At 48.8% G+C, this 23,277-nt stretch overlaps 1 long non-coding RNA gene across 2 annotated transcripts in view; it reads right to left on the bottom strand.

The window, feature by feature from the left end:
- Nucleotides 1-12,264: 12,264 nt before the first annotated feature.
- The window catches only part of LOC132209283 (uncharacterized), a 33,540-nt gene continuing 22,527 nt past the window's right edge, over nucleotides 12,265-23,277 (bottom strand). Inside the window, exons 2-4 of one of the 2 annotated variants that reach the window (XR_009445386.1) lie at nucleotides 16,428-16,497; nucleotides 13,597-13,972; nucleotides 12,265-12,494 (exon numbers count right to left, since the gene is read on the bottom strand). This is a non-coding gene — a long non-coding RNA (uncharacterized LOC132209283). Of the gene's footprint in view, nucleotides 12,495-13,179; nucleotides 13,973-16,427; nucleotides 16,498-23,277 lie in introns of those variants that run through there. The other variant, XR_009445385.1, reaches the window with a different exon arrangement.

The raw sequence follows: 23,277 nt of genomic DNA, 5'->3' as shown, positions 1-23,277 counted from the left end.
ATCACATCCGCCTCCGCCGGCGACACCACTTCCGGAACCGCTGCTGCACTCACCACCTCCACTTCCAGGTACAACACCTCACACACCACCCTCACCGCAGCTGCTGCCGCCTCCCCCGATACACCAACCGCCGACGGAACCCCGCCCACGGCCGACGGAACCCCGCCCACGGCCGACGACCTCATCGCTCCGCCCACAGCCTCCACAGCCAGCAACCCCAGAGGAGACAGCCACACTGAGCCCTGCCACATGTTCACCGTCTCCCCAGACCTCCCACTGACTGAGGACGAACGGTCAGTCCTCAGTAGGGGGCTCACCTTTGTCCCCGTACAACCACAAATCAACCAATACCAGTCACGATTGGACATAGAGCAGTTTTTCCGCCATCTTCGCATCCACGCCTACTTCTTCAACCGGGAGCCTAAAACTCCCTCCACTGACGCCTTCACCCTCTTCCAACACAAGTCCTCCTCCTGGACACCACCCCCAGGCCTCCTAACCTCCCTCGACCTCTTCATCTCCAACTGCCGTCGAGACATTAACCGCCTCAATCTCTTCACCCCTCTCACCCACTCCAACATCTCCCCTGAAGAACGGGCAGCCCTCCGCTCCAACCCCAACCTCACCATCAAACCCGCAGACAACGGTGGCGTAGTGGTAGTATGGCGCACTGACCTCTACATCGACGAGGCCGGACGCCAACGCTCCGACACCACCTCCTACTGCCCCCTCGCTCATGACCCCACACCCGAGCACCAAACCATCATCTCCAATACCATTCATGACCTCATCACCTCTGGGGACCTCCCACCCACAGCCTCCAACCTCATTGTTCCCCAACCCCGCATGGCCCGTTTCTATCTCCTTCCCAAAATCCACAAACCTGCCTGCCCTGGTCGACCCATCGTCTCAGCCTGTTCCTGCCCCACCGAACTCATCTCCACCTATCTGGACTCCATTTTCTCCCCTTTGGTCCAGGAACTCCCTACCTACGTCCGTGACACCACCCACGCCCTCCACCTCCTCCAGGATGTCAAATTCCCTGGCCCCCAACACCTCATCTTCACCATGGACGTCCAGTCCCTATACACCTGCATTCTGCATGCAGATGGCCTCCAGGCCCTCCGCTTCTTCCTGTCCCGCAGGCCCGACCAGTCCCCATCCCCCGACACCCTCATCGGCCTAGCCGAACTCGTCCTCACCCTCAACAACTTCTCTTTTGACTCCTCCCACTTCCTACAGACTAAGGGGGTGGCCATGGGCAGCCGCATGGGCCCCAGCTATGCCTGCCTCTTTGTAGGTTACGTGGAACAGTCCCTCTTCCGCACCTACACAGGACCCAAACCCCACCTCTTCCTCCGGTACACTGATGACTGTATCGGCGCCGCCTCTTGCTCCCCAGAGGAGCTCGAACAGTTCATCCACTTCACCAACACCTTCCACCCCAACCTTCAGTTCACCTGGGCCATCTCCAGCACATCCCTCACCTTCCTGGACCTCTCAGTCTCCATCTCAGGCAACCAGCTTGTAACTGATGTCCATTTCAAGCCCACCGACTCCCACAGCTACCTAGAATACACCTCCTCCCACCCACCCTCCTGCAAAAATTCCATCCCATATTCCCAATTCCTCCGCCTCCGCCGCATCTGCTCCCACAATAAGACATTCCACTCCCGCACATCCCAGATGTCCAAGTTCTTCAAGGACCGCAACTTTCCCCCCACAGTGATCGAGAACGCCCGTGACCGCGTCTCCCGTATTTCCCGCAACACATCCCTCACACCCCGCCCCCGCCACAACCGCCCAAAGAGGATACCCCTCGTTCTCACACACCACCCCACCAACCTCCGGATACAACGCATCATCCTCCAACACTTCCGCCATCTACAATCCGACCCCGCCACCCAAGACATTTTTCCATCCCCACCCCTGTCTGCCTTCCGGAGAGACCACTCTCTCCATGACTCCCTTGTTCGCTCCACACTGCCCTCCAACCCCACCACACCCGGCACCTTCCCCTGCAACCGCAGGAAATGCTACACTTGCCCCCACACCACCTCCCTCACCCCTATCCCAGGCCCCAAGATGACATTCCACATTAAGCAGAGGTTCACCTGCACATCTGCCAATGTGGTATACTGCATCCACTGTACCCGGTGTGGCTTCCTCTACATTGGGGAAACCAAGCGGAGGCTTGGGGACCGCTTTGCAGAACACCTCCGCTCAGTTCGCAACAAACAACTGCACCTCCCAGTCGCAAACCATTTCCACTCCCCCTCCCATTCTTTAGATGACATGTCCATCATGGGCCTCCTGCAGTGCCACAATGATACCAGCCACCCGAAGGTTGCAGGAACAGCAACTCATATTCCGCCTGGGAACCCTGCAGCCTAATGGTATCAATGCGGACTTCACCAGTTTCAAAATCTCCCCTTCCCCCACCGCATCCCTAAACCAGCCCAGTTCTTCCCCTCCCCCCACTGCACCACACAACCAGCCCAGCTCTTCCCCTCCACCCACTGCATCCCAAAACCAGTCCAACCTGTCTCTGCCTCCCGAACCTGTTCTTCCTCTCACCCATCCCTTCCTCCCACCCCAAGCCGCACCCCCATCTATCTACTAACCTTATCCCACCTCCTTGACCTGTCCGTCTTCCCGGGACTGACCTATCCCCTCCCTACCTCCCAACCTATACTCTCTCCACCTATCTTCTTTTCTCTCCATCTTCGGTCCGCCTCCCCCTCTCTCCCTATTTATTCCAGAACCCTCACCCCGTCCCCCTCTCTGATGAAGGGTCTAGGCCCGAAACGTCAGCTTTTGTGCTCCTGAGATGCTGCTGGGCCTGCTGTGTTCATCCAGCCTCACATTTTATTATCTTGGATTCTCCAGCATCTGCAGTTCCCATCATCTCTGACATCAGCTTCCCTGAGCCTCTGATGCTGCTTGTCCTGCTGTGTTCATCCACATCAACACCTTGTTACCCCCCATTCTCCTTTGTTTGTGTTTTCTTGCTCTTCCTCCCTCCCTCTGATTCTCTCCCCCTCTCTCACCTCTGCTGGCTCTAATTTCACTCCCTTGTCATGTTCCCTTATTTCCATCTTTCTGTCCCTTCTCTCTCTCTCTCCGCCCACAAACTCACTCTGGCTTTATTCACAGGGGGAGAGAGTACAAGAGCAAAGGAAACCAAAGCACGCAGCGCCTTCGGCTGAGAGAGAAATGAAGAAATGCCGGAGATTTTCCAAACCCTGACGCAGGGGTTGCCTCTCTCTCTCTCGACAGTCTCTGTGACTGCCCCATCAAACCCCACACCCATTCCCGTCCCATGGTGTCTCTCCACAAACCCACCTCCGGGTGGAAATGCAAACACAAGTTGCTGGAAATGCTCAGCATCTGTGAAGAAAAAGTCCCGAGGTAGCGTTTTGGGTGCGATGACCCTTTCCCTCAGAGCTCCAGCTAGAAATGCTCCAGCCTCTGAGACAGGGTCCCCTTGAGGTCGGAGAGCTGCGGCTCCATCTTGGCTGTTCGCTTGGCGCAGGGCATCAGGAGCTCCCCTCAGCCCCAGGAAGGGGTATGATCACCCCCTAACCTTATACTGACAGTGGTTGTGTCCTTCCCTCATCCCCGGGAGCCCCTCCTGTCTTCTCACCTTGTCGCCGGGGTGCTATTCGACTACGGAGGGCTGTGCGATAAAGATCCTACTTCCCACAGCGGCAGGGGGAGGTGGCATCCCTTCGCTCCTAAAACACCCCCTCCCATCCAATCTTGTGGCGATGGCTGTTCGGCTGCAGAAAGCGGCGCTGCCCGTGACCCCAAACCTCCCTACAACACCCCTCTCCTAATCCGACACTTTTGCAGTAGCTGTAGGCCACTCAGTCACTGGGCTGTACAATAGTGACTCTCCCCATGTCCAATCACTTCCAGGACGGCAATCCTCCAACCCCGACCCCATCCCATCCGCCTCCTTCCCTTTACCATGTAGTACGAGAGCTGCAGGCTGGTCGGCTCCGGAAACCCGCGCAAGGCTGGATAATAGACACCCTCCCAATGTCCCCAGCCTTCCCCTCACCCGGGGAGGGGAATTCTCACCCCCAAAACATCCATTCCCAACCCCTCGCTTTGGGATAGGAGCGGCGCAGGATGTGAAACAGGGACTGTGCTCATGTCCCCAACCCTCCCTTCACCCCAAACCACCACCCCCAGCTTACCTTGCAGTAGGAGATAGTTGTCGGCTGCTCAGCTACGGAAGGCGTCGCGGACCTGCGGCCGGGTGCTCGGGGAGCGCGGGCTCAGTGCCAGGCAGCTGTGCTCAGGCGCCGGGCGAAGAGGCCTTCTCCCCCCTCGGATCCCCGCTCCCGGCACAGGGCCGAGCCACTGAGCAGCGAGCGCTCCAGCAGCCCGGATGCCTGCTCCCAGCCCGGTGGTCATGCTGGAGGCCGCTGGAGAACAGGAGGTTGTAGGGGTACGGGAGCGTGGTGCGATGATCCCCGTTGCCGAACAGCTGGGTCCTCAGAACCCTCCCGGGAAAAGGGATCCAGACAGCGGACTCGTCGCCGAGGGAGGGGGGGGGAAGGCGTGAGTCGGAACAGGAGAGGAAGGGGATTGACTGAGAGGGAGAAAGAGACAGACTCTCTGTGTGTGTGTGTGTGTGTGTGTGTGAGTGAGAGAGAGAGGGGATTAGAAATGCAGTCTGATTGCGGATGGGTTGGGTTTAAATAGAGATTTTTAAACTTCGTTCAAAAAACTCACAACGCTCCCTGCTGAGCGGGTGGAGAGGCTCGGATAGAGAGGAAGAGAGAGACAGAGGGGCGGGGGAGAGGGGACAGAGAGAGGTTCACAGGGAGAGACGGAGAGACAAGGAGACAGGGGAGAGAGAACGGCAGGAGCACACACAGACGGAGCCAGATACAAGACGAGAGATAGAGAGGGGCGCACACAGAGACCAAAGAGACAGAGTGAAAGCGGAGAGAGGAGAGAGACAGAAGTGCACAGCGAGGTGGCAGAGACAAGACGACAGAGAGAGACAGAGACATAGAGTGAGGCACACACAGAAAGATGGAGAGACAGAGATTGTGTGTGTGTGGCGGGGGGTGGGTTTGGAGAAAATGGGAGAGAGAGAGACAGAGTCGTCGAGTTGTACAGCAGGGAAACAGACTCTTCAGTCCAACTCCTCCAGGCCGACCAGATACCGTAACTGACTAGTTCTGTTTGCCAGCCTGTAGCCCATATCCCTCCAGCCCCTTCCTATTCATGTGTCCCTGCAGGTGACTTCTAAATACTGTGAGTATAACAGCCTCTGTCACTCCTCTGGCAGTTCATGCCACACACAGACTACACTCGGGAGAACACGTTGGCGCCAAATCCATCTCCCATCCTCTGAGAAAAGGAACCGGAAATGACATCACCAACCCAAGGAAACCGGAACACTTAAAGAGAAGGCGGGACCTAACTCCGGATGCTCACTGATGATTTTACCTGGAATGGTGCCGAAACGTCTGCAAACTAACCTTCCAGCTCAGTGAGCAATCTTACATCCAGAACCTCAACCCTGAGCTACAAATCTTCTCAAAACTCGATAATGCTTTGCCACTTGATTAACAGATGCATCCTATTTTTTGAAAAAAATAAACTTTTTTTGCTGGATGTATGACTGACTGACCAGTGTTTATTGTCCTTCCTTAACTGAGCCTTGGGAGCTCTGCAGACCAATGGTATCAACGTGGATTTCACAAGCTCCAAAATCTCCCCTTCCACCACTGCATCCCAAAACCAGCCCAGCTCGTCCCCTAATCTGTTCTTCCTCTTACCGATTCCCTTCCTCCCAGCTCAAGCCAAACCCCCATTCCCTACCGACTAACCTCTTCCCGCCCCCTTGACCTGTCCGTCCTCCCCAGACTGACCTATCCCCTCCCTACCTCCACACCCACACTCACCTCTACTGGCTTCATGTCCGCCCCTTTTACTTAAGACCAGAAGACATCGGAGTGGAAGTAGGGCCATTCGGCCCATCAAGTCCACTCCACCATTTAAATCATGGCTCAGGGGCATTTCAACTCCACTTCCCTGAACTCTCCCCGTTGCCCTTGATTCCTCGTGAGATCAAGAATTTGTCAATCTCTGCCTTGAAGGCATCCAACGTCCTGGCCCCGACTGCACTCCGTGGCAATGATTTCCACAAGCCCGCCACTCTCTGGCTTTACAAATGTCATCTCATTTCCATTTGAAATTTACCCCCTCTAATTTTAAGGCTGTGCCCATGGGTCCTCGTCTCTCGGCCTCACGGAAACAACTTCCTAGCGTCCACCCCTTCCAAGGCAGACATTATGTTGTAAGTTTCTATTAGATCTCCCCTCAACCTTCTAAACTCTGATGAGTACAATCCCAGGATCCTTAGCCGTTCATCGTATGTCAAACCTACCACTTCAGGGATATTCCGTGTGAATCTCCGCTGGACACGCTCCAGGGCTAGTATGTCCTTTCTGAGCTGTGGGGCTCAAAATTGGACACGGTATTCTAAATGGAGCTTAACTAGAGCTTTATAAAGCCTCAGAAGCACATCGCTGCTTTTATATTCCAACCCTCTTGCGATAAAGGACAACATTACATTCACTTTCTTAATTACGGACTCTACCTGCAAGTTAACCTTTAGAGAATCCTGGACCAACACTTCTAGATTCCTTTGTACTTGAGCTTTACGAATTTTCTCACCATTTAGAAAATAGTCCATGCCTGTATTCTTCTTACCAAAGTGCAAAACCCCACATTTACTCACATTGAATTTCATCAGTCATTTCCTGGACCACTCTCCTAAACTGTCTAACTCTTTCTGCCGCCCCTCCACCTCCTCAGTACTACCTGCCTGTCCACCTATCTTCGTATCATCGGAAAACTTCGCCAGAATGACCCCAGTCCCTTCATCCAGATCATCAATACGTAAGGTGAACAGCTGCGGCCCCGACACCGAAACCTGCGACACCAATCGTCACTGGTTGCCATTCCGAAAAACAGCCTTTTATCCCAACTCTCTGCCTTCTATCAGACAGCCAATCCTCAATCCAAGCCAGTAGCTCATCTCAAACACCATGGGCCCTCACCTTGCTCAGCAGCCTCCTGTGAGACACTTATGAAAGGCCTTTTGGAAGTCTAGATAGACAACATTTACTGGGTTTCCCCGGTCTAACATACTTGTTACCTCTTCAAAGAATTCTAACAGGTTTGGCAGGCACGACCTCCCCTTACTAAATCCATGCTGACTTGTTCTAATCTGACCCTGCACTTCCAGGAATTTCAAAATCTCATCCTTGACAATGATTCAAGAATTTTATCAACTACCGAGGTCAGGTTAATTGGCCTGTAATTTTCCATCTTTTGCCTTGATCCTTTCTTAAACAAGGGGGTTACAACAGCAATTTTCTAATCATCTGGGACTTTTGAAAGATCACATCCAAAGCCTCTGCTATTTCCTCAGCCACCTTCCTCAGAACTCTACAATGTAGCCCATCGGGGCCAGGAGATTTAGCAATTTTTAGACTTTTTAGCTTTTCCAGCACTTGCTCTTTTCTAATGCCTACCATACTCAACTTTGCCCCCTGACTCTCCCTAATTGTTGGCATACTACTCATGTCTTCCACTGTGAAGACTGACACAAAGTACTTATTAAGTCCTTCAGCTACTTCCTTATCTCCCATCACTAGCCTTCCAGCATCAATTTGGAGCGGCCCAGTGTCTACTTTTGCCTCATGTTTGTTTCTTATGTATTGAAAGAAGCTTTCACTGTGATTTCTAATATGACTAGCTAGCCTTCCTTCATATTTGCTCCTCTCCTTCCTTATTGCTCGTCTGTCTCCTCTGCACCTATCTTCCCCTCTGTCCATCTTCAATCTGCCTTCCCCCTCTCCCTGAAAATTTATGTTCAGGGAGATCTGGGTGTTCAGGTCCATTGTTCCATGAAGTTGGCAATGCAGGTCAACAGAGTGGTTAAGAAGGCATATGGTGTGCTTTCCTTCATCGGACGGGGTATCGAGTACAAGTGTTGGCAGGTCATTTTGCAGTTGTATAAGACTTTGGTTCGGCCACACTTGGAGTACTCCGTCCAGTTCTGGCCGCCTCATTACCAAAAGAATGTGGATGCTTTGGAGAGGGTACAGAGGAGGTTAACCAGGATGTTGCCTGGTATGGAGGGTGCTAGCTATGAAGAGAGGTTGAGTAGATTCGGATTATTTTCATGAGAAAGACGGAGATTGAGGGGGGAACCTGATTGAGGGCTACAAAATCATGAGGGATACAGACAAGGTGGATAGCAAGAAGCTTTTCCCCCCAGAGTTATTGACTCAATTACAAGGGGTCATGAGTTCAAACCGAGAGGAGGAAAGTTTCAAGGAGATATGCAAGGGAAGTTCCTGAGGAAGAGGGTGGTGGGTGCCTGGAATGCGTTGCCAGCAGAGCTTGAAGACGCAGACACGATAGGGTCTTTTGAGATGTACCTGGACAGGTACATGGATGGGCAGGGAGCAAAGACCCTGACAGAATAGACGACAGGTTTAGACAGAGGATCTCGATTGGCGTAGGATTCGAGGGTCGAAGGGCCTGTTCCTGGGCTGTAATTTTCTTTGTTCTTGGATCAGATAAGAAGGAAAAGGGAGGTGTATAACAGTTATCAAGGGAATAAATCAACAGAGTCCCTGTAGACACACTAATGTCAACCAGGCCAACATCCCCAGCACTGAGGCACTGACCATCCTCGATCAGCCACAATGGGCTGGACACTTCATCTGTATGACTGACACGAGACTCCCCGCATGTTCTAATCCCAGCTTCAAAACAGCAGGCGAGACCCAGATGTGCAGAGGAAGCACTCAGTGATAAACTCAAGGCCTCAACGGTGAAGTGCAACATTCCTGCAGACACCGAGAATCACCGGCCGAAGACGGTCCGACGCCTGAGGAGCACCTGGGAAGGCATCAACACCTCGAGGCTTGATTTGGAAGCAGCGGAAGCCATGCAGCTACATCAACAACCCCCTCACCCCTTCCCAAGACCGCCTTCTGCCCCAAGTGCAACAGAGCCTACGGTAGCTGCATCGGTCTGGACAGCCACCCGGAGATTCAGCCTGAGAGTGGGAGACTGTCATCCGCGAGAAACCACCATGATGATGATGTATGGTGTGCAGGGGGATCTTGTCATAGCAATTAAGAGAACAAATAGAGGGCAACAGAACGCTGGTGACCAGGATTAGGATCAGGGAGAATCTCAAAATCTTCTACAAGTGTCTCAGAGCGAAAGAGAAAATCCAGGGAAAACCAGGTCTCATGAGGGATGAAGAGGCAAATGTATGGTTTGAACTGGACAGCAATTGTCAGGTGTTAAACAAGAAATTCACATCACCTTTTACATGTGAGAAGGAGCATTACGGCACACAATTCCTGAGCAGAATTAACAGAGACTGGGGACATGTAAGGTGATCCGGTGAATTTAAAATCAGAAGAATTACCTGGAGAACAAGTAACATAGTTCCGCTTATCAAAATGCATGACAAACATAAAGCAGAGTATTACAGTCTGGAGAGTATCACATCAGTAGATAGGAAAATATTGGAGAATATTCTGAACGGCAGGCTTAATTTCCTTGGAAAGAAGCGGGGTTTGATCAGCAACGGTCAGCATAGCTTTGTCAGAGGGAGGTCATGCCTCACAAACCTAGATGATCCTTTCAAAGAGGTGACGGAGTGTGTAGATGGGAATTGATGCAGTGAAAACAGATTTCAGCAAAGACTTGGACAGGGTCTCACATGGGAGCCTGGCAAAGAAGGTAAAAGCTCGTGGGGTCCAGGAAAATACAGCAAGTTCAATCCAAAGTTATACATTGGTCAAATGGGCAGGTCAGTGGTAGATGGAGTGTTAACACTGATAAGTGTATGGTAATGCAATTTGGAAGAACTAACATGGCAAGGAATCTTTCAATGGATGCCAGGACACCAGGAAGGTCAGAGCAATGGTGTTATCTTGGGGTGCTTGTGCACAGATTGCTGAACATGGCATGGCAGCTTAAAGGGACAGTTAGGAAAGCAAATGGCTGAAGAGCTGTGCAGGAGTTTGGTTAGGCCCCAGCTGAAGGACTGAGTGCAGTTCTGCTCTCGCTTTAAATTGAAGGGTGAAAGAATAGCTTTAAATTGAGGGGTGAAAGACATAGGACAGATGTCAGAGGTGGTTTCTTTACTCAGAGAGTAGTCAGGGAATGGAACGCTTTGCTTGCAACGGTAGTAGATTCGCCAACTTTCGGGACATTGAAGTCGTCATTGGATAAGCATATGGACGTACATGGAATAGTGTAGGTCAGATGGGCTTCAGATCGGTATGACGGGTCGGCACAACATCGAGGGCCGAACGGCCTGTACTGCGCTGTAATGTTCTATGTTCTAATGGTCTCTTCATTATCGAAAAGAGGTGATTGCATTTGAGCATGTGTGGAGGACATTCATCAGGATGTTCTGAGGGGGTGAAGCATTTTAACTCGATGGAGAGTCTGGATAAGTTTGAGATCACAAGAACTGTCAATGCTGGAGTCTGAGATAACACAGCGTGGAGCTGGAGGAACACTGCAGGCCAGGCAGCATCACTGTTTTATCTGGATAAGGTTGGCTTGTTTTCTTCCGAAGAGAGAAGGTTGAAGAAGGTCCTGAAAAAATGGTCTGCATTCTGATGGGTCTAGGCGAGGGAAGCAGAACGACCATTCATGGGGTGGGAGGTCGCGGGGCCAGGGGGAAGGAATTTCAGGAAAGAAAAGACACCCAGAAGGTGCTGGGTGTTTGGAATTCATTGTCTGGGACTTTAGTTGAGGTGGTGGATAATCTTTTCACATTAAAGAAAAAGGGTTGGTACAGCACTTAAAATGAAATAACATTCAAGGCAACGGGCCTATTGCTAAAACATGAGCCGAATGTGAACTTAGTGTGGCTTCAGTGGTTACAGACACAATGGAATGAAGTGCTTGTCCAATTCACACGGATGATCCCTGGAATGGTAGGCTTAACCTATGATGAATGGCTAAGGATCCTGGGATTGTACTCACTACAGTTTTGAAGGTTGAGGGGAGAACTAATAAAAACTTCCAAGATAATGTATGGTTCAGAAGAGGTGGACGCTAGGAGGTTGTTTCCGTTAGGAGGGGAGACGAGGACCCGTGGGCACAGACTTAAAATTCGAGGGGGTCAATTTAAAACTGAAATCAGACGACATTTCTTCAGGCAGAAAGTGGTGGGCTTGTGGAATTCATTGCCGCAGAGTGCAGTGGAGGCCGGGATGTTGGACGCCTTCAAGGCAGAGATCGACAAATTCTTGATCTCAAAAGGAATCAAGGGCTACGCGGAGAGTGCAGGGAAGTGGTGTTGAAATGCCCATCAGCCATGATTTAAATGGCGGAGTGGACTTGATGGGCCGAATGGCCTTACCTCCACTCCTATGTCTCATGGCCTGATGGTCTAATTCTGAAGTATTCTCTTATTCTATGATTCTGGAGCAGGGGACAGTGAGTGGACAGCACAGGACAGTTCACCTAACTTCTCCTTTACCAATCTTCTATCTGCCTCCCCACTTCTCCCTATTTTTTTCAGAATCCCCTTCTCCCCCAACCATATTTGAAGAAGGGTGTCGACCCGAAACGTCAGCTTTCTTGCTTCTCTGATGCTGCTCGGCCCGCTGTGTTCATCCAGTTCTACTCCTTGTTCTCTCAGATTCTCCAGAATTGGCAAGTTCCTACTATCTCTCGAGGAAACTGACTTGTTTTTGCACCCAAACTGTGGTGAGAATGTGGAACGCACCGACTGTGTGGGTGGTAGAGGCAGAAACCATGATAACACTTAACAAGTTTTTGATTGGTCATTTGCGATACCAAGGCATACAAGGCTCTGGGTCGAGTGCTGGGAAATGTGATTAGAATAGTAAGGGACTTGCATCTTGTGAGGGCACATACAATTTGCTGAAGGGTCTGTTCCATTGCCACGGCACTCTATTATGCTGTCCCTCAATGATCCTATGACAAGTAAGTGAAGGTTTGCAGAAAGAGATAGTTTTCAAGGACAATGCCTGAAGGAAAACTGATGCACAGGCAAAGTGCATGTAAGAATTTAACCAAGGATTAACACCATTGAAGAACTGGAATTTGTGCCAATGCACCAAACCTGCAGATGAAAATGCAGTGTCCAGTTTGATTGCAAACAGCAACAACCACCAGTTAGTAACATGATCAATGGAAATATCTGAATGCCTGTTGTTGTGATCTCAAGCATTTACCTGCGTCGAGTGAAATCCACCACCATAGTTCTGTTGCATCGTTAGCCACCTCACAATCGGTGTTGCATAGTCAAAATCATTCCTTGACAATGCTTGAAGCAAGGCATAAGCAGTGGTTTCCACAGTCATCGCAAAAGCCCGTGCTGCTTCAATTAGATACGGCTTCTCGTCCTCCAACAATGGAGGCTTTCCAGTTACCAACATCACAATCTGTCATTTGAGAAAGGGATTAGCTGAGAATAAAGTTTACATCATATAGATTTTTGTTTGCATTTCAACAACACAACAATGGTTTTGCTGGTCAAGATCCAGCATTATCTCACCACTGATGTCTATAACATTCTCCATACTTCCCGCTCAGTGATGGGTCCTTTTGTTTGGGAAAAATAGGCACCTTCGAATGCAAATGAATCAAGATGAGCTTTAGTTTCTCATCAGGCTACATGGAGTTACTACAAGATGTTATGAGCAAAAGGTGAAGGAGCAGATGAAACGATTCATAGCATCAGTCTGGATGATCTTCTTGCGCTCATCCTGAGGAGGCATCACAGATCTCAACTTACACGCAATTCAAATTATTTCACGCAATGACAAGACTGAATGTTCTGGATACTGTAAATGCCATGGCACCTGGCAGCATCCCACAAACTGTATTGGAACAATGTGCCCCAACGTCACCACACCAACAGTAAATGTTTTCCAGTACATTTTTAAACACTTGCAACACTCACATTTCAGAGAAAGATGACCTATCACGCAATCGGCAGACAAATTGTCCTGACCAATTCTGACCTCAATGTATTCTCAATCATCAGCAAAGTAATGCAACATCTGGATGACAGTGCTGTCAAATATTTGCACACTGAGGCTCAGTTCACTTTTCGTCATGCCACACTTCTCGCAACCTCATTCAGGATTTACCACAAATATGATCAGAGATCCTGAGCTTGAAAAGGAAGGAAACTGCAATCTGTCATTTCCACCAAGGCAACTTCTGATTGAATGTGGTGTTCAGCAGAGTTATAGGAAGTTGAGTCAGTGGCATTCACTGGATACCTGCACTGGTTGAAGTCATGTCTTCACTTGAACCAAAGTGGAGACATGAATGTTCATTGAATATTGTCCAGGTGTCCAGCAGAATTCATGACTTTTCCAACAGTGAAGTCAACGATGAGAAAATACAGTGAGACTTGGACAATTATCAGGCTTGGCCTGACAAAGGATAAGTAACATTTGCACCATACAAGTGCTAAGCAGCAATCAGCTCCAACAAGAGAGAATATGACCATATCACAAAATTCCATGTCCTTACCATCATCCTTACATTTTTTTTAAATGTGCAAGTGTTATCCAAGCCATGCAAGGCTATGGGCCAGGTGTTGGAAATGAGGTTAGAACAATTCAGTGCTTGTCTTTGACTGTCACAGAATCCGTGAGCTTCAGAATTTATTTCTCCTGTACTGTAGACCACTGAGGTGCTTGGCTATCCACTTCATCAAGGTTAACACTGATCTAAAACCAAACTGGAACGGTTATATAATCAGCAGTAGCCAGGTCCGTTGTACAAACCGCCCTGCTGTGGGACAGGGTCAGGTAAATCCAAGTGAGTGATCGTGGTTGGAGACTCATTCGTTGGGGGCATAGTTTCTGTAGCCACATTTGAGATACCAGGGCTGTGTGTTGCCTCCCTGGTGCCAAGGTCAAGGAAATCTCTGAGTGGTTGCAACAAATTCTTAACGGGGAGGGTGAGCAGCCAGAGGCCATTCTGCACATTGGTACCAATGACGTAGGTAGAAAGAGGGATGTGATCCTCCGGACTGTGTACAAGGAGTTAGCAAAGAGGCTGAAAGGCAGGACCTAGAGGGTAATAATTTATGGGTTGCCACGAGTGCCACATGTTAGTGAGTTAAGTCAGAGAAAGATAGGTGAGAGATGAATGCATTGGTTAAGGAGCTGGTACTGGGGGCAGGCTTTCAGGTTCATGGATAATTGCGACCGCTTCTTGGGCAAGGGGTGACCTGTCTAAGAGGGATGGGTTGCACCTAAACTGAACGGGAACAAATACCCTCACAGGGAGGTTTGCTAGTGCTACTTGGGAGGATTTAAAGACTGGCAGGCAGCTGGGAACCAGAGCAGCAGGTCAGCAAGTAGATGAATTGATGGCAGGTACATGCTGGGACCAATAAATCAGAAAAGAATGGCAGTCAGAGACAGGTACATGAACATGATGGCACGAACAAGCTGAAATATGTTTATTTCACTGCCAGGAGTATTACAGGTAAGGCAGATGAGCTTAGAGCCTGGATCAGTACATGGGACTCTGATGTTGAGGCCATTACAGAGGCTTGGTTGAGACAGAGACAGGACTGGCTGCTCAATGTTCCAGGGTTTCATTGCTTCAGACAAGATAGAGGGGAAGATAAAAGGAGGAGGTGCACTCCTAACCTGTGGGAAATGTTACATCTGCACCTCGAAAGGACATTCTGGAGGGCTTGCCCACTGAGGCAACAGAGGTAGCATTGAAAAATAAGATAGACACAATCACTCTGATCAGATTAAACTAATAGCCTGCTCCCCTGTTGCCACTGACACACTGAGGAACAAATATGTAGGCAGCTTTTGAAACGATGCAATAACTCAGAGTTGTCACAGTCAGTGAATTTAACCTCCCCGGTATTGACTGGGACTCCCTTACAACAAGAGTTTAAATGAGGCTGAATTTGTTAAGACTATCCAAGAGAGTTTCTTGACACAGTGTGTGGATAGAAGATGGGCCATACTGGACTTTGTCCTGGTCAGGTAACTGGTGAGAAGGGTGGGAAAGCATTTTGGAAATAGTGATCACAACTCCTTCAATTTTAAGATTGCTATGAAGAAGGATAAGTCAGGACCTTGGGGGAAGAGTAAATTATATCAATTTTAGGTAGGAGCTGGGGTGTGTTAATTGGGAGGAGCTGTCACATTTGCCATATGGGAATTGTTTAAAGGCCTGCTTATGAGTTTAGGATCAGGAAGGAGGAAGGACAAGGATGGCAAGGTAAAAGACCCTTGGATAATTGGGGAGGTTGTGAAGTTCGTCAAAAGGGAAAAACAAAAATATGTCAGGTTTACGAAGCTAAAATCGAACAGGGCCGACATAAAGAAAGCATAAAAAGAAAGGCTATGAAATGACCTTGGCAAGGAGGGTTGAAGGAAATCCCAAGGCATTCTGTGCATACATCTAAAACAAGGGGATAAATAGCAAGAAGGTACGACCATTCAGGATAAAGGAGGGAACTTGTGTTTGGAAGCAGAGGATGTGGGCAAGATCCTAAATGAGTACTGTGCATCACTATTCACTCAGGCGAAGGGTATGGAGGATAGTGGGATTTGTGTGGAGCATGCGAAAATGATAACAGCATTTTGAAATCAAGAAAGAGCATTAAGGTGGATAAGTCCTCAGGACCCAGTGGTATCTACTCAAGGTTTCTGAGCGAGGTGAGAGAGGAGATTGTCGGGGCATTCAGCAAGATCTTTGTATCCTTGGTAGCCACTGGAGGGGTACTGGAGGATTAGCAAGTTGCTAAATGTTCTTCTTCTGTTCAAGAAGGGAAATAGGGTCAATCCAGGAAACTCGACTAGCGAGTTTCTCATCGTTCATTGGGAAGCTATTGGAGAGAATTCTTAGGGATTGTATTTATCTGTATTTGGAACAGCATGGCCTAATTAGGGACAGTCAGCATGGCTTTGTGCAGGGCAGGACACGTCTTACTAACTTGACTGAATTTTTTGAGGAGGTGACGAATGTGATCAATGAAGGTAGAGCAGTGGATATTGTTTTCATGGATTTCAGCAATACTTTCAACAAGGTGCCTCATGGTCGGATCATCCAGAAAATTAAGATGCACCGAGTCCATGGTGGCTTGGATGCTTGGATTCACAACTGGCTTGCCCAGAGAAGACAGAGGCAAGTGGTGGAAAGGTGCTTTTCAGGCTGTAGATCCAGGAGGATTGGTGTTCCGCAGGGATCTGTGCTGGGACCTCTGCCGTTTGTGGTCTATACAAAATGACTGAGGTGAAAATATAGATGGATGGGTTAGCAAGTTTGCAGACAATAGAATGATTGGTAGAATCGTGATGAGTGTAGACGTCAGAAAAGGATACAGATCAGTTGCAGAAACGGCAAGTGGATTTTAATCCATTAAATGTGAGATGCTCCACTTTGGGAAATCAACTATAATGGAAAAATATACAGTTAATGGCACCCCTCAGTGCAGAATTGTTAAGGTGGGGATGCAGGTGCACTCAATCTGTTCATTGAGAACTGTCGATGTGATATCACCTCAATTTCTCTGTTCCCCGCACCAAACCCAACCTACGTCCTGCCCAACTGACTGCCCTCCACGCACTCATATCTCACCCTGACTTTGTTATTAAGCCTGCCGATAAGGTGCTGCTGCTGTGGTCTGGTGAGCTGAAGTCTACCTTGCAGAGGCTGAGCGCCAGCTCTCAGATACTTCCTCCAACTTCTCCTGGACCATGACCGCACCGGGCCATTGTATCTACTACAGTAACTGATCTTGGTCTATCCGGTGATCTTCCCCCTCTGTTTCCAAGCTGAAAGGCCACAGCTCCCCACAGGTTGCTCCTACGCCCCCTAAAAATCCACAAATGAGAGTGTCCTGGCAGATCCATTGTTTCAGCCTGTTCCTGCCCCACAGAACTCATCTCTTCCGACCTTGACTCAATCTTCTGTCCCCTGGTCCAAGCCCTGCCCACGTACATCCAGAAATACTCTGACATCTTATGCAGGTTTAAAAACATCAGTTTGCCGGTTCCAGCTGCGTTCTCTTTACCATGAACGTGTAATTCCTTTACACATCCATTCCCCACCGGGAGGTTCTTCGGGCTGTCCTCTTCTTCCTGGAGCAAAGAGCTGAACATTCCCCTCCCACCACCACCCTCCTCCACTTGGTCAACCTCATCCTCACCCTCAACAACTTCTTTTTTAACTCCTCTCATTTTCTTCGGGTAAGAGGAGCAGCTCCGGGCACCTGCATGGGCCCGAGTTATACCTGTCTCTTCACGGGGTACGTGGAACATTCCCACCCACAACACTTTCTCCGATACATCAATGATATCATCCGACTGCTTCTCTCTCTTGTCTGAAATTGGAAAACTTCATCAACTACGCCTCCAATTTCCATCCTGCCCTCACTTTCACCTGCTCTATCTCTGACTCCACCCTTCCCTTCCTCAACATTTCTGCTTCCATTCCTGGGGGTAGGCTTCGCACTAATATCCATTACAAACTCTCTGACTCTCACAGCTACCTGGTCTATATATCCTCACACCCCACTTTCTGTAAAGACTCCAACCTCTTCTCTCACTTCCTCCATCTCCATCGAATATGTTCTCATGAGGCCAACATCAACAAGGGAGCCTCCAAAATGTCCACCTTCTTCCTCAACTGAGGATTCCCCGGCTCCGCGGTCAACAAGGCCCTCAACTGTGTCCAACCCAGCTCCCGCACTTTTGCCCTCACCTTTTCTCTTCCCTCCCAAGACAACAATAAGCTTCCACTTGACCTTACCTATCAACCCACATGCCCACATCCATACAAACATCAGGCACCATTTCCACCACCACCAGCAGGATGCCGCCACCAGACACATATTCCCCTCCTCTCCCTTATCCGCCTTTACCGGAGGACCCGGAGGAAATGCAAGCAGACACGGGGAGAACGTGCAAACTTCGCACAGACGATTGCCCGAGGCTGCAATGCGAACCACTGAGCCACCGTGCTGCCCAGAATCTTGGTGGTGTGGATGAGCAGAGAGATCTCGGTGTCCATGTGTGTAGATCCCTGAAAATTGCCACGCAGATTGATAGGCTTGTTCAAAAGGCGTACGACGTGTTAGGTTTTATTGGTACAGAGATTGAGTTTCGGAGCCATGAGGTCATGTTGCAGCTGTACAAAACACTGGTGCAGCCGCGCTTGGAGTATTGCGTACAGTTCTGATCGCCACATTATCGAAGGATTTGGAGGGGGTTTCTTAGGATCTTGTCTGGTGTGGAAGGAAGGTCTTATGAGGAAAAGCTTCGAGACTTGAGGCTGTTTTTGTCAAAAGAAGGTGAAGAGGCAATTGAATGGAGACATACAAGATAATCAGAGGATTAGATAGGGTGGACAGCGACAGCCTTTTTCCTCGATGGTGATGGCGAGCACGAGTGGAGAAAGGTTTAAATTGAGGTGAGATAGATATGGGACACATGTCAGAGGGAGTTTCTTTATTCAGAGAGTAGTATGGGTGCGGAATGCCCTGCCTGCAACAGGAGTAGATTGCCAAGTTTAAGGGCATTTAAATGAACATTGCTAAATATATGGATGGTAATGGAATAGTGTCGGTTAGATGGGCTTCAGGTTGGATTCACAGGTCGGCGCAACATCGAGGGCTGAAGGGCCTGTACTGCGCTGTAATGTTCTATGTCATAATACTTCAGTGAATTCTGGTTACCCTGCCGTAGGAAGAATGCTGTTAAACTATACAGAGTGCAAAAATAATTACAAAAGGTCATTGCCGGGACTGGAGGGTTTACGAGGAGTGGTGGATAGGCTCGGACTTTTTCCCTGGTGTATCGGAGACGAAGGGGTGACTTTCCAGAGGTGTAAAAAATCATGATGGGCATTGATAAGGGGAATAACCAAGGTCGGGGAGTCCAAAGCTAGAAGGGAGGAGGTTCAAATGTGAAAGGGGAAAGATTTAAAAGTGACCCGAGAGGCAACTTGTCCCACACAGAGGGTGGTGCGTGAATGCAATGAGCTGCCAACAGACGTGGTAGAGGCAGATAATATTACTGTATTTAAAAGACATTTGGACAGGTACACAATGAGGAAAGGTTTAGATGGATACCAAACGCAGGCAAATGAGACCGGTTAAGTTTGGGACACCTGGTCAGTACAGATGATTGGGGCTGAAGGTCCTGATTCTGTGCTGTATGACTCTATGAATCTATGACTGAAGAGCTAACTAGGTGTGTGGATGAGGGCAATGCATTTGATACAGTCTACTTGGGCTTCAGCAAAGCTTTTGACAAGATCCCCCATTTGAAGACTGTTAGAACAGGAAACAGTCCATGGGATCCAAGGACACGTGCACAGGAAATCATAACTCATGTAATTTGAATGAGTTTTTTAAAGTAGTAATGAAGAGCATTGATGAAGGCAGAAACATGGACGTATATGGGCTTCAGTAAGGCGTTCAAGAAGGTTCCTCACAGAGGTCCAGTAGGGAAGTTAAATCACACGGAGCACAGGGAGAGCTAGCCATAGAACATAGAACATAGAACATTACAGCACAGTACAGGCCCTTCGGCCCTCGATCTTGTGCCGACCTGTCATGCCGAACTCAAGCCCATCTAACCTGCACTGTTCCATGTACGTCCATATGCTTGTCCAATGACCACTTAAATGTACCGAAAGTTGGTGAATCTACTACCATTGCAGGCAAAGCGTTCCAATCCCTTACTACTCTCTGAGTAAAGAAACTACCTCTGACATCTGTCCTGTATCTTTCACCCCTCAATTTAAAGCCATGACCCCTCATGCTCACTGTCACCACCCTAAGAAAAAGGCTCTTCCTATCCACCCTATCTCACCCTCTGATTATTTTATATGTTTCAATTAAGTCACCTCTCAACCTTCTTCTCTCTAATGAAAACACCCTCAAGTCCCTCAGCCTTTCCTCGTAAGACCTTCCCTCCATACCAGGCAACATCCTCGTAAATCTCCTCTGCACCCTTTCCAAAGCTTCCACATCCTTCTTATAATGCGGTGACCAGAACTGTATACAATACTCCAAGTGCGGCCGCACCAGAGTTTTGTACAGCTTCACCATAACCTCTCGGTTCCAGAACTCGATCCCTCTATTAATCAAAGCTAAAACACTGTAGGCCTTCTTAACAGCCCTGTCAACCTGGGTGGCAACTTTCAAGGATCTGTGTTCATGGACACCGAGATCTCTCTGCTCATCTACACTACTAAGAATCTTACCATTAGCCCTGTACTTTGCCTTCTGGTTACTCCTGCCGAAGTGCATCACCTCACACTTGTCTGCATTAAACTCCATTTGCCACCTCTCAGCCCAGCTCTGCAGCTTATCTATGTCTCTCTGCAACCAATCCTTTGTCACTATCCACAACTCCACCTATCTTAGTGTCGTCTGCAAATTTACTAACTCATCCTTCTACGCCCTCATCCAGGTCATTTATAAAAATGACAAACAGCAGTGGACCCAACACCGACCCTTGCGGTACAACACCAGTAACTGGTCTCCAGGATGAACGTTTCCCATCAACTACCACCCTCTGTCTTCTTTCAGCAGGCCAATTTCTGATCCAAGCTGCTGTATCTCCCACAATTCCATTCCTCTGCATTTTGTACAATAGTCTGTTATGGGGAACCTTATCGAATGCCTTGCTGAAATCCATATACTCCACATCAACCAGTTTACTCTCATCTACCTGTTTGATCACCTTCTCAAAGAACTCAATAAGGTTTGTGAGGCACGACCTACCCTTCACAAAACTGTGCTGACTATCCCTAATCAATTTATTCTTTTCTAGATGATTGTAAATCCTATCCCTTAGAACCTTTTCCAACACTTTACCAACAACTGAGGTAAGGCTCACTGGCCGATAATTACCAGGGTTGTCTCTACTCCCCTTCTTGAACAGGAGAACCACAATTGCTATCCTCCAGTCATCTGGCACTATTCCTGCAGACAATGATGAGTTAAAGATCAATGCCAAAGGCTCGGCAATCTCCTCCCCGGATTCCCCGAGGATCCGAGGATAAATCCCATCCGGCCCAGGGGTCATAGCTATCTTCACCCTCTGTAGGATTTCAAATACCTCTTCCTTGTGAACCTCAATCCCACCTAGTCCAGTAGCCTGTATCTCTGCATTCTCCTCGACAACATTGTCGTTTTCTAGAGTGAATACTGTTGAAAAATATTCATTTAGCGCTTCCCCTATCTCATCTGACTCCACACACAACTTACCACTACTATCCTTAATTGGGCCTAATCTTACTTTTGTCATTCTTGTATTCCTTAAATACCGACAGAAAAGTTTACGGTTTACCCTGATCCTGTCCGCCAACAACTTCTCATGTCTCCTCCTGGCTCTTCTGAGATCTCTCTTTCGGTCTTTCCTGGCTACCTTGTAACCTTCAACCACCCCAACTGAGCATTCACATCTTATAGTAACAGAAGCCTTCTGCTTCCTCTTGACCAGAGATTCCACTTCCTTCGTAAACCATGGCTTCCGTGCTCTACAGCTTCCTCCCTGCCTGACAGGTACATACTTATCTAGAAAGCACAGGAGCTTTTCATTGAATAAGCTCCACATTTCTACTGTGCCCATCCCCTGCAGTTTCCTTCCCCATCCTATGCTCTCTAAATCTTGCCAAATCTCATCGTAATTGCTTTTCACCCAGATATAACTCTTGCCCAGTGGTGTACACCTATCCCTTTCCATCACTAAAGTAAACATAACAGAATTCTGATCGCTATCACCAAGGTGATCACCAACTTCGAAATCTAACACCTGGCCGGGCTCATGACCCAGTATCAAATCTGATGTGGTCACTGCACTCCAACTCCATTGGTCACTGCATCCCATTTCGCTCAGTCACTGCATCCCATTTCAGTCAGTCACTGCATCCCACTTCCCTCAGTCACTGCGTCGAATTTCACTCAGTCACTGCATTACATTTACCTCAGTCACTCCATCCCATTTCCAACAGTCTCTGCATCTCCTTTCCCCGAGTCACTGCACATCATTTCCCTTGGTCACTGCATCCCATTTCACTCAGTCACTGCATCCCATTTCTCACGGACGCTGCATCCAATATCCGTCAGGTACTGCATCCCATTTCCAGAGTCACTGCATCTCATTTCCCTCAGTCAGTGAATCCCATTTCCCTCAGTCAGTGAATCCCATTTCACTCAGTCACTGCATCCCATTTCACTCAGTCACTGCATCCCATTTCACTCAGTCACTGCATTCAATTTCCATCAGTTACTGCATTCAATTTCCATCAGTCACTGCATCCCATTTCACTCAGTCACTGCATCCCATTTCCATCAGTCACTGCCTCCCTTTTCACTCAGTCACTGAATCCCATTTCACTCAGTCACTGCATCCCATTTCCAACAGTCACTGCATCTCCATTCCCCGAGTTACTGCATCTCCTTTCCCACAGTCACTGCATAACATTTCACACAGTCACGGCATCCCATTTCCATCAGTCACTGCATCGCATTTCACAGTCACTGCATCGCATTTCACACAGTCACTGCATCGCATTTCACTCAGACACTGCATCGCATTTCACACAGTCACTGCATCGCATTTCACTCAGACACTGCATCGCATTTCACTCAGACACTGCATCGCATTTCACTCAGACACTGCAACGCATTCCACTCAGTCACTGCATGGCATTACACTTAGTGATTGCATCGCATTCCAATCTGTCACTGCATCCCATTTCACTCTGTCACCGCATCCCATTTCCCTCACTCACTGCATCCAATTTCACACAGTCACTGCATCCAATTTCACACAGTCACTGCATCCAATTTCCATGAGTCACTGCATCTCACTTCACTCATTCACTGCATCCCATTTCCATGACACACTGCATCGCACTTGACACAGTCACTGCAGCTCATTTCACTCTGTCACTGCATTCAATTTCCATGAGTCACTGCATCTCACTTCACTCATTCACTGCATCCCATTTCATTCAGTCACTGCATCCCATTTCCCGCAGTCACTGCATCCCATTTCACGCAGTCACTGCATCCCATTTCACGCAGTCACTGCATTCAATTTCCATCAGTTACTGCACTCAATTTCCATCAGTCACTGAATCCCATTTCACTCAATCACTGCATCCCATTTCCAACAGTCACTGCATCTCCATTCCCCAAGTTACTACATCTCC

Source organism: Stegostoma tigrinum, unplaced genomic scaffold, assembly GCF_030684315.1.
Source record: "Stegostoma tigrinum isolate sSteTig4 unplaced genomic scaffold, sSteTig4.hap1 scaffold_80, whole genome shotgun sequence".
NCBI lineage: Eukaryota > Metazoa > Chordata > Chondrichthyes > Orectolobiformes > Stegostomatidae > Stegostoma > Stegostoma tigrinum.
This window is presented reverse-complemented; position numbering and strand designations above follow the sequence as displayed.